We start from the raw sequence: 12,811 nt of genomic DNA on the forward strand, positions 1-12,811 counted from the left end.
TATAAAACATAAGGATGAGTGTACACATGCCTAATAAGAAGCTAAAAATGGGAATGGGAAGAGCCATGATTGCAGAAATTTCAAAAAGAAGTAAAAATATGCATTTACCTTTGATTAAGATAGAAATATAACCAACAGCACTTTAACTAATTTTGTGACTCCCTCAAAGTTGATGCCAGGAAAGGCTGTACCTTTCGCCCCACCCTTCCTGTGCTATTGAACATAAAGTCCAAACACCTTAAAATGATTTAACAACCAAGAACTAAATAAAATCAGCAGTATAGTAAAATTAGAGCTAATGGGTCAGCAGCTATAAATGTTTAGATGCAACCTAGCTTCTCAGCTGCAAATTTTTTTTGCTTTGGATATGTAATTTGTAATATGTAATCTGTTATATAATCTCTATTCAGTGTTTGCTGGGGGCTTTTCTCCCCTGGTCCCCTTAAAAATGGGTCCTGCTCCATAGGTCCATTCAATTGATAATAAGTAAACAAATGAACTGAATAAATGCATAGTAACACATATGGAACTCTGAGTTATAGTTTGGCATGCTTTTTATATCAGAATTGTACTGTGTGCAGTTGCAGCACTGTGGATAGCAATGTAGGAAAGTGGCATTTGTGTTGTGGAAGGAATGCATCATGCTAGTCTATGCATCCTGTAACTGAACAAAGAGCATTCTGTGCCAATGAACAGAAGTCTGCAACCTGAAGGTGTACCATATGACCACCGGTTCAGCTAAATAAGAACAGCACTGATGGTGCATTTGCAAATAAACAATGGAATGACAGGCTGCATATTGGATCTTGTGTGGCTGCTGGCTAGCACTGCATGCAAGAATGTCACACTAGGTATGTGTTATACATGAGGCAGTACACCATCATGTGCTACGATCTGTTTGGTTGGTGGGCAGTACATATGCTAACTGACCTTTTAGGACATACAGACAGATATTCAGACACAGACCCACAAACAGACAAACACACAGGTATACACAGACACACATATTTACAGAAAGATGTGTGTGTATGTATATGCATGTGTGTATGTGTCCCTGTGTCTGTCTGTATCACACACACACACACACACACACACACACACACACACACACACACACACGTATGTACAGAAGGATGTCTCTGCAGGATTCAGTAAACCCCATGTAGGCTTCATGTAGAGCCTTCATTGAGTGTGTAAGTGTACATGGCCACAATGTGCTCTCTGCAATGTACAATGCATATCAATGTTGTGCAGTGCACCTAAATGAGGTTTCATGGTGCGCCCCAGTAGTGTTGGTGGCAAAACATTGTAGAACAACCTGGATAATGAATCCGTGTACAGGAGTGCACTGACAGCCCCCCCCCATACCTCCCAACCTCTTAAGGCAAGAAATCTGTACGAAGTCACTAAATACAGTGGGGCAAAGGCTGGCAAATAGTGGCATCTTGCCCCATAAACCTAGGAACTTGGCAAAATAAATCTTTTGAAGATTATGAAGTCCTAAACAAAAACATATTTCAGTATTAAGTGCTGTCCATCTCAAATGCTTATTACAAAATCACAAATTTTATGAGAAACACTGCAAAAATACCAGCCAAAACCCTGGAAAGACTGCCAGAACTAGTTATATCTATATAGTTTGACTTTCCTACACTTTTTTTTTATTTATACCATTTTTTGTGCTGTGCATCATGGCATTTGGCAATGCTTACCTTGTTTGCACAATGGGACCACCCATGTATTAGACATGACCCAGACATCCAAAAATAGAAACTGGATACTTTCACTTGCTATTGCTCAGCACTGCTGGGCATCATACAAACATGGTAAGTGGGGTTGTGCTACATGCACACCATCAACCTAACACAGAATATAAAATACAGACTACAGGTAACAGGTCCTGTGTTGATATATGTAGAGTGTTAGGCTGGAGTGCAGATGGTTCTGGGTACTAGTCCAGGGTATGCAGACTTTATTTACACTGTTGTGATATTGCAGCTTATACAAAAACAAGTGGTAGTCTAATGAAATAACTGTGGAATAGCATTGGGTGTAAGCTATTTTTGGATACAGTTGAAAAATTTGCACGTGGCTTAGCATTGCATCTGCCATGTTTGCATGATGGTAAATGGTGTGCAGCTTTTTCGAATGTATCAGAATGTACACAGTGTGCACTTTCAGTAAGTGCAACTGGCAGGAAAACATGCTATTTAAAGTTGACTAGGCGGGAATTGTAGTTTAGACATTTTGAGCTCAGCCTTGTGCAGCAATGTTAGGAGTTGGAGTGGGTGTGCATTTCAGAGCACAGAGCTGGGGTGTTCAGGAGTTCAAGATCTTTATTGGGCTCCTGGTTAAGGATCATGGGCCCTGACTGCTGCAGGAAAACTATATCAGCTCCCAATATAAATCTGAAGCCTGGTGTGACTGGTATCCCAAGCACTGGGGAACAATGTCATCACCATTGTGATGACCTGAACCACAGAAAAAGGGATAACCTTGATCACTGGATCAGGGAGTGTTGGGCGGGGAACACCCAAGAGATGTGTACATATGCTTTACATTTAGTACTTAAGTATTGAATCTGAATATGGTATTAAATGGTATTGATAATGCTTTTTCTTTTTCCCTTTTCCCACAGCTGCAGAAGAGAGGGCCTTAAATGTAGGGTCCCATGTGAGGTCATTGGCCAGGATGTGCCAAGCACACGGTAAGTAAGTATAATGATATAAAGTACCATTACTGCAGCATTAACAGTGATACACTGATTAGTTGCTATTTCATAACAGTTGTATGAACTTGGGAATGCATGTCTGAATTGTAAAAGCAAGTATGCATGTATTACTCTGTAGCATTGCTTTCAACTGTACATATTTCTGCTGAATACCCACATTTAAGAATTTCTCTTTTGGACTGTTCATTGTAGGATTCATGGTTATCTGGCAAATAATTTATATTGAAGTTAATAAATAATGGATGTCAAAATGTATGTTAACAGAAATCCTGCGCAACTATCCATGTGTGTAATAGCAACATTTGAAATATGTTCCTAGTTATAGGTTGTACACCCATTAATTTATGATATGTCAAGATATTCTGCTCTAAAAGATGGAGAGGTATGGTCTATAACACAATGCAACAGTTCCACATTCTCAGATAACAGTGAACATGAGTCTATAAAGTGTAAAAGAAAAGAGTAGTGTTTGCATTATGTTGTATTCCAAAGGAAAAGTACAGTATTACAGTAGTCACTGCTTGTGGGTTCTAATACCACACTTACCAAATGTAAAGCTCAGCTGATTACACTACTGTTTTAGCTTGTCATCAATAAAAAATACGGTACTGTTAAGTAATCATCATTACAGCATTTGAAGGGCATACATCTAGACCTGTGTCTTGAATAGCCTGCTGTGTAATCACTGTACATGTATTCCAAGTAATAAAGAAAGTTCTTAGCAGTTGGTACTGTTAACAGTAGAATGTAACAGAACAGAATACCTTAATTGTAGAAAGCTTTGTATATTATCTGTGAGGTTGCTAATGCTCCTTTTTTTCTCTCACCCCACCCCTTCTCTTCTTTTATTTATTAATGGATTTCTTATATTTATTTTATTATTATTATTATTATTTTATTATTTATATAATCAAATTAGTTATTATATTATTTGGTTTTACATCTTATGTTTTGTTTATTATGTATAATTTCATATTTCATTGTTGTGAAATATATTTTCATTTTTATGACTTATTTTGTTCATAATTATATTATTTGAAACATTTTGTACTGCTTTATTATTGTTTCATTATTTTTTATCATTTTCAATTCATTTGCTTTATGTTTTATTTACTTTTTGGTTTGAATTTTATTTATGTTATTACTACAGCACAGCATGGTAGGTCAGTTCCCCATGATCAACCTACACTTGTGTCACTGGCTGAAACACCATGGCCCAGCAGTTCTGGGCTGCAGCCTGGCGGCACACCCCCCCACTACCCCTGCCCTACCTGGACCCTCAGGAATTCTGCCACAGGAGCCAGGCCTGTGGTCCTGTCTGGGAGCAGAGGCAGAAGAGAGTGCATACATCACCTGCCCTACCTGGACCCTCAAGTATTTCTGCCCCAGATGCCAGGCATATGGTCCCCTCTGGGATCAGAGGCAGAGGGGGTTGCATACATCAGCCAAGCAGAGTTGTCAGCTGTGGTGCATAGGATTCTGCACCAGACCATGGCCATATGCCTACAGTAAATGGACAGCCTGCTCTCCATCCTGGTGTGGCAGGCCGTAGGTGCAGACGTCAGCCACTGCAGCCAATGGAGAAGTGATGGGCAGTACTGACAATCCAATGTGTGAGGATTTGAGTCACACTGTTACTGTGCTGATGTCCATGGGACCTCAAACCTGACCATCCCAACCCCAACCAAGGTGTTCACCCCCTTGTGTCCTTTACCGACCATGTTTCTTAACTTGTACATCCTGTCTGCAAATGCTTCCTGTCCTTCCCAATTTGCCTGCTCCAGTGTCCCCTCCCCAACATTCTACTCTCTCCTTAAAAAAGGCACCTGTCCCCAAAAGAATGTGTCCCATACATAGCTCTACATTTTGCACATGTGTATGCTTGACACACTTAATTTGGTCCAATTGGCTTCAGAAAGCAATCCTGTTCTTGTCACCCATCTCTGTGGAGTTGACAGTCCAAATTCAGCTCATAAACTGTACATGTTCCCAGTTGTTTCTGTGGAAGAAATGGATAGCTATGGTTCTTTCCTACACCCTGCTTGCTCCCTATTTCACCACTTTCCTGTCTTCCCCATTTCTTTTCTTTAAAGAATCATTGCTTGATGGTGCATGATGTTCAGCATCTCCAAGCAATGCACATCGGTTTGCCTAGCTGCACATGTGATAACTGATGTGAAGTAAATCAGTAAGCTTTTGTTAGAACTGTACTCATGACATGGCCTTGTTTACCAGACATTTGAGAGGTACAGAGGATGTAGAGTAGGCTGAAGGTCTAATGCTGTGTGATAACTATGCACACATTTCATGGATAGGTCTTTTGAAAGCACCTTTGAAATTACACTGTTGTTTGGTTAGTGCATTTGTCCCTTAGCCTGTTATATATATATTTTTTTGAGGGGTGGAAATGAGTCCCTGCTATGGCACAAACTATAATGGACTGTTGTGTTGGGTGTGTGAGCATAAGTATCTATTATGACACAAACAAGGATATGTTGGTCATGCTACTCTCCTTGTTTTGTAGCCCAGTGTTATTTGTTGACCACTGTTGAATCTGTAAATTGTACTGAGAGCTTTCCTGTACTGCCTTATCTGTACACAGTTTATATCTACTTATGTGATCCTTATATACGCTATCATTATTTTGTCTTTCAGTAAACAATATGCTTGCTCAGCGTGGGCCCCCATTTTCAGAAGCTGAGAATGACCTCATTACTGAAGCTTTAAGGCAACATAATGCTGTCCTTATGTCTAGGGGGCTGGCCAATATGTCACAATGTGTGGCCCTGTGGGACAAATTGGTCCAAAATGTAAATGCAACTGGGCTACAAAATTTCAGCTGTAAGCAGGTGTGACACAAAGTGACAGACATGATTCATATTTCGAGGGTGCGTGATGCTGAAGTGGCACATGATCGTCAGGTCACCAGTGGTGGACCTGCAGTAGAACAACCCCTCACCACCACCAAGGAATTCCTGGCAAATATTGCTACTCAGGAAAGCTTCCAGTAGTCCATCAGTATGTTTTGGACATGGGTGGCACTCCTGCATCTCAGGAGGAGCTTCCAGCTAGGCTTTGTTAGATCATCAGTAGAACCAGGTAGGCTTTGTTAGATCATCAGTAGAATATTGTTGCATTCACTGTGTAATACTGTATATAGTTTTAATGTATGGAAAGTTGCTTTTTGGTGGGGGTATTTAAAATGGCTTCAGTTTTCAGGTCATTGTAGAGGTTGTCAGCCACATTCTTGTTAACATTGCAGTTACTGTAGATACAGATTATTAAAAGCATTACCCCCTGTTATAGTGTTAAATGTGGTGCTGTTGCCATTACCTCTCCCTTTATTTTTTCCAGGGCTGTCAGAAATCCACAGATCTAGGGGTCCTGCAGTTGGTAAGCAAAATACATTTATGTCAGTAATGTAGAAATATTCCAACATATCTGCTAAAGTGTCATCTCTGGCCTGCTGTGTGGATTGCTGTACTGTCTGCATACTTGTCAACTGTACAGATATTTACAGAATGTCCAGATGTGTGACTCATAACTCTGGCCTGTATTTAAGATCATAGTGATTGAGCTACAAACTATTGACAGTTCATTAAAGAGTGCAGACATAAAATAATGACAGAGCTCACATTAAAAATGCATACCACTCATAAATGTCATGGTGAAGCAATACCTGCTATTCTATCACCTTTCTAGGCTTGTAAGAGCAATATATCACAATGATACCTTTTCTTGGGCCTTTGTCCACCCATTATTCTTGGCTTTGTCCACATCCCTTGCCCTAACAGGTTAAGAGGTATGAATGTCTGTAATAGTGACAGCAGTCTAAATTGCTTAACATATATTGCAGCATAGTAGTGCAGGTATTAATGTATTCCTGCTTTTCTTCCTTTTATCACAGGTGAACATGGAAGTGGTTCTGTGTTCACTAATGCACCTGGTGTCAGTGTCTCATCAGACTCTGATGATGATGGTGGCTGAAGTGAGGCACAGCTGGGGGTTGCTGAGGCTGATTCTGACACAGAGATTGACATCCAGTGACCCGCTCCCTTCATTATCACCAGACACAATCAATATGCCTATGCATACCCAGTCCACTGAGGCCACAGATATTGGACAGTTGGAGGGCGAGGACATTGACCAGGGAAGTGTTGCTATTACTGCGGCTCCAGTGACTGTTGACACTGCCCATAGCCAAACTGTTGGTGAGGTACTACACAGGCAGATTGATAGAGGTGCTCGGAGGAGGTCTGCTGTCTCTCCCCAACCTGTTACAGGTGTCTCATCATGTGTCACTCGATATATGTCTAGGGCCATCAAGGAGGCACAGGCATGTTTAAAAAGGAACTCCAGGAGAATGCTCAGGGTTATAGATGTAGCACAGTCTGACATCCGTGACTGCCTCCACTGTGTTGTTGATTCCCTGGATAGGTTGAATGACACGTTGGAATGGGATGTGTCTGTGAGGGAGCGCAGTGTATCTGTCATGGACTGCACATTGTCTGTGATGGAATGTCTACTAGGAGGGGAGCATTTGCCTTGTGGATGAAGGTTAGCAACAACATCTGCTGAGAGCCAATGTGGCTGTGCCCTGTCATGCTCCCAGAATGGCAGTACATCCACTGCTCCAGTAGGGAGTGTGCTGTCCACACCCAGACATAGCAGGTCATGGGGTAGTGGTCTTGGGTATTCCTGTGAAGGGAGCACGTCCTGCAGACATCGATCACCTTCAGGTATTAACGCAGCATCTGATCTTGGGTTGGAGGTGCCAGTACAACTCCTGGCAGAGCCAGTCAGAGACATTAAACTGTCATACATGGCTCATAGCTGTCTGACATACAGTCATGTAGGGCTAGCACTGAGTTTGTCTGTGTTCATGAACACTCACACACCAGTATCACATTGAGGGCACCTACAGACACACATGCAACATTTACATGGTCCAGCTTGTCTGCTTCCCTTGCTTACTCACACACACACACTCACCAGCCTTTTGTGTCACCCTAGGCCTCCTGCACCCCCACACAACACCCTATGCAAGTGATGATAACTGTGCCACATCCCTGTCATCTGTCTTTTGGATTCAGGGATAATAAAGCTATGGGTCTGATACACAGGGTGACTATCTATATTAATATGACATTATTACTTACGTTTGTGCTGTTGAACTAATAATTGTACCTGTCATTTAGATTGTGTGTAACCTTTTAGACAGTTGATAGCATAATAAAGTGTTTGCTTTATAGTGGATGCTTTTGTAAGGGCTGTGAGTTCAAACAATTAAATGTGTCTCATTAATACAAATAACTTTCTCTTTAAGGATTGTTTAGTACAAACGTATGGGTGCATATTCAAAGTAAACCCATCAGATTCAAAGCTCAAGGTTGTATGTCAGCACTGAAAACAAATCTCATCAGAACGGTAATACAGTATTGTTGTTGTTGTTTCTTTCGGCTTTTCCCATTTAGGGGTTGCCACAGCGGAACTCCGGTCTGCTAATGATTGGTAGGTGATTTTTACGTGCCGAGTTACCAGCCCTGATGCACAACCTTCAACGAAGGTATGCCCATTCATGCATGTCTCCACGCAGAAGACACTGTAGCTGAGAATCGAACCGGACAGCGTCTTACTGTGAGGCAACAACGCTACCACAGCGCCACCACCGCGGGTCAATGGTAATACAGTATAATGTTCCTTTTTTGCATGTCCATCACCATAGGTTCCAAGGTTCATAGGATGTGACTAGGGTATTGTGTTTAGAAGCATAGTTGTTACATCACAATATAATATTAAAAGTCAGATGTAATGCATGGCCAAGTTTTGTCTAGTAAGGACCAGCCATGTCCAGGAGTGAAGCAGCAGTGATCCATGGCAGATAACATTTTCAGAGCAAGTCATCCCGCCTGTGCTTCATCAGAGTAATGGAGGTGTTCTGCTTGGATTTTAACCCTACTGCAGAGGAAAGATGACCTTTGAGAGATGCATCTGTCTCTCCAGTATGTCCTATGTATGTCATAGTGTACACTGAGGTCCCTGGAACAGGTAAGTCGAATCCCACATTACTTAAACATTTGCAGCATTTTCATCCCATTTTGGCCATAGATAGCCCTGTAAGGCATGCATAATCTGCCTCAATACTATATGATACTGCACAAAGTGACAGATACATCAGTCTGCCCACAGAAGACACATGTTGGAGACCCTCTGATGTTTTATTACTCAGACATGTCTGAGGTCTGTCAAATTGGTGCAGGTGTCTGGTAAAATACATTTCAAAGAGTGGATTATATTCATTAATATGGCTGATTAGAGATGAGTATAGGGGATTGCTAAAGTATATTGCTGTTGATGTAATGCCGTTGTAATCAGATGTAAGATGTCAAATGCCTACCTCCCCACAGTAGACCCAGGTTGCAGTTGACATGTGCTCCAAGGTCTGTCAATGCAGATGTGGGGAATAGTGTACTCTTGGTTATTTTATAATAAGCAGGAACATATATTATTACCACAGGGTATGCTGATGCATTTCTGTGCAGTTCATGTAACACCCATGGTTTTGTCAGCAGTCGTTAGTGCCACAGACCCTCTGTTTTGTTCAGGACTTTTGAAACATATATGTCAAACATGAGACACTTCTGTTACCAAACAGGTAACATGTCTGCTGCTTGAGGTGAAGTCTCGGACTGTGATTGAATGTTGTTGGTCTGTGATCCCATTTGCAAACCAACTGATAACATAGGATTTGATATTCACCTTGGTTAGTTTCCCACTGGCAACAAATACTGGAATGTGTTGAAGGCCTTGACCAAGTTACAATAAGATGTGTGCCCATCTTTGACTTTGTATATGTCTCTGGTCACAGTTCTGAATCCTACCAGGTATTGCAGACACAAGATACCCTTGAGAATACCTAACTGGAACACATCTAGTGTTTGGAGGTCACGTATTTCCTTGTGTCTGAGATGCATGCAAACTGCATCCATTGCCTTACGGCAGAGGTTGCATAAAGTTATGTTTCTATAATTACACCTGTATTTTGCTAGTCATCTCTTGTGTGGTTGGAAAATGGTGACTGTATTCCATTAAATGTGGACAACAGCAGTATTCAGACTGTGGTTGAATATGGTGCCTAGGGGAGTAGCTCACTGTTGAATCACATGAAGACCACAGGTCGGAATGCCATCTGGTCCCATGGGGAATGTGCTCCTCATCTTGGAGAGGGCAGTGATAACTTTCTCAATGTAGATAACATAGCTTGGAGGTGATATTGCACACATGGTTTGTAGTAGGTTTGGTGGTGACAGGGGGCACACTTGTCAGTCAAACGTGCCGGTTAGCAGGCTTGGAAGTTACACTGGGTCAGTGTGTGCTCTACCTTACACACATTTGAGTTTTATATATATATATATATATATATATATATATATATATATATATATATATATATATATATATATATATATATATATATATCTGTTTGCAGATGTACATGAAAAAATCCATGGATATATTGTTGTGTAAATTATTACCATAGTTGTTCTGTGAGGGTTATTCAAGGTGTCTTATTTGCATGTTTATGTTGAGGAGAGTGGCCTTCCAGTCCTGGATTCTCAATGTTGTATTTGTAAACAGCAGTTTCCTTCAGTTACTGTATAATGTATTAATGACAGACATCCACCGGTGTGGTTTGTATTTTCCAGAGGATCTTTGTTTGAGCCTATCAGACACAGCTGTGTGTACACATTTACATAGATGTATAGACAGGGCATCAGGGAGTAAGTTACTATAGCTGTCAATGTCCTTTGAGGAAACTGTGTCTTGAAAGTAGTTTAGACCATCCCTTAGGAGGGTGCAGTTACCTTGCATGATGTTTGCCAACCTGACTCCTCCTTTGGGGAGTTCAGTGGCTATATTTATTTCAAAGCATACGTCCTTATGGTTGGAGTAACAGTGCAGTCACTACACATGTGCCATTACATTGTTCACTGATATTGTTCAGGTACAGGTCTAGAATATGAGATAACCTTGTGAGGTGGTGCACTATTTTTTTCATGGCATTTCATTTCACAAACTCCAGCTAATATTGTGCAAGGGAGTCTGTTGTCCTATAATGATCCTGCTCAATGGATAAATACTTTCACTCACCCCTGCCTGGGTTGTTTTTTTCTACTTAATTGTTCCATGTAGTAATATACAGGCTGCATGGTCTTTTGTGTTTATGGACTGTGGCCTATTAATGATGATAACATGAAGGGGTTTTCCATCTGCAGTATGCTGGACATAGAATAACTCCATACAGCTATCTTCTCTAAACAGTCTCAAGGCGTACTAATCTTCAATGTAAATAGATATGACACCTCCTGTGGTTCACACAACTTCCATTTGCTGTCTGGATGTTTGGAAGGCATTGTAGCCTTGCAAGTCCAGATTACTTACTGCAGCCTTGAACTAGGTTTCTGTGACTGTACAGACATCAACATCTTCACTGTGAAGAGTGCTTACAGAGTGTGCGGTTTAAGATGTGAACTCCTAGGGTTTAGCAGCATGACCCTCACTTTGTTGGAGTTGTACATTTTCACATTGGTTATTCTGCTTTTGTGACCTTGCCTAATAAAGGGATTATGGTGCAATCAAGTGACTCATGTCTGGCAAAGCAGCGTGCTCTACCCACCATGTCATCCTACACTGACAGGTACTGTACCCCCTTAGAATGACACCAGAAATGTAGGCAAGTTCAGAGAATCTACTGCTCTTTATATAGTGGTATCATCCTAGGCAAGGGTATAATGCTGCTCAGACATAGGGACATACCCGGCTGGGACCCATATTTAGATAGCTCAATCATGTGTGTTTTCACATATTTCCTATAGTCATGTCTCAAGTTGTGCATACCAAGATAAAATATGCTGGATTAAGAGTGGGACTTGTTGTTGAGAGACTTGATTGCATGTGTGCTGTTAGGTCTACGTTTGCCACACAGCTGACTCTAAATGCATCCTTGTTTAAGCTGGTTAGTGGGGCATCTGTATGTCTCACTATACAGTCAACTTTTATGAAAAACTTTGGGATACATGCCATAAGCACTTCTATGGCATGTTCATGCCGTAAGCAATTCTATGGTAAGACAGTGTTGATGATATTTCGTATGTGTATTGTCTGCTTGTAACCTGATTATGTTTAGGATGTGTCTGCTGTTTAGGTTGGTTGGTGGGGAGTACCTCTGCACATGATGTTTTTTATTGGGTGCATATTATGAGTAGGAGCAAGGTTTGTGAGTGGACAACCTGTTTAGTGTTACCATTCTGGAAGCATGAGAGCACTGATTCCAGATTCCTACTATAGGTGGATCTCTTGAAATTTGTACTTCAGTGATGTAGGAGATACAGTCTACTCAGTGCACATGAGGCATTATCTGCATTGTGTCACAAAACCCATGTAAACTATTCTAGCAGGGTAATGATAGGTGATAATGGGAGGTTTGAACCTGGTATCTGCATAGAGAATGCAAAGACGAGGAATATATGTGATCTGACTGGTATTTTCAGGTGACTAATCTCCAGGTGCAATTTACAACTGACAAGACCCCTATTGAAATCATAGCTAGCTATAGGCCACCAACTTTCACTCAAGATACCCACTCCACCAATCTGGACGTCTTTGAATCTATCAAGATTCAACCGTTTACCCTGATCCTGGGCAGCTTTAACTATCCATCTATAGACTGGAAGAAATACTCATGCCAAAACACAAATGTTCAGAGATTCCTTGATTTTGTCAATGCAAATGCCTTGGACCAGTTGGTTGACACCCCCATAAGAGGTGAATCTATCTTGGACTTGGTATTAACCAACATGAATAACCACTGCAGCATCCCTACAGTGTCATCATCACTGGTAAGATATGACCACAAAGCAGTAACTTTCAAAGTCACCATCTGCCCCAACCCCCCCCCCCCCCAGCTAGAGTCAAACAAAACAACTTCTCCAAAGGTGATTACAACCTCCTGAGGGAAGGTATAAACAGCTTGACAGCCCTCTCCCCTTCCATAGGAACTGGCACATATGTCCAAACCTA

This window comes from Protopterus annectens, chromosome 2.part1, assembly GCF_019279795.1.
Source record: "Protopterus annectens isolate FY-2018-M chromosome 2.part1, PAN1.0, whole genome shotgun sequence".
Lineage (NCBI taxonomy): Eukaryota > Metazoa > Chordata > Ceratodontiformes > Protopteridae > Protopterus > Protopterus annectens.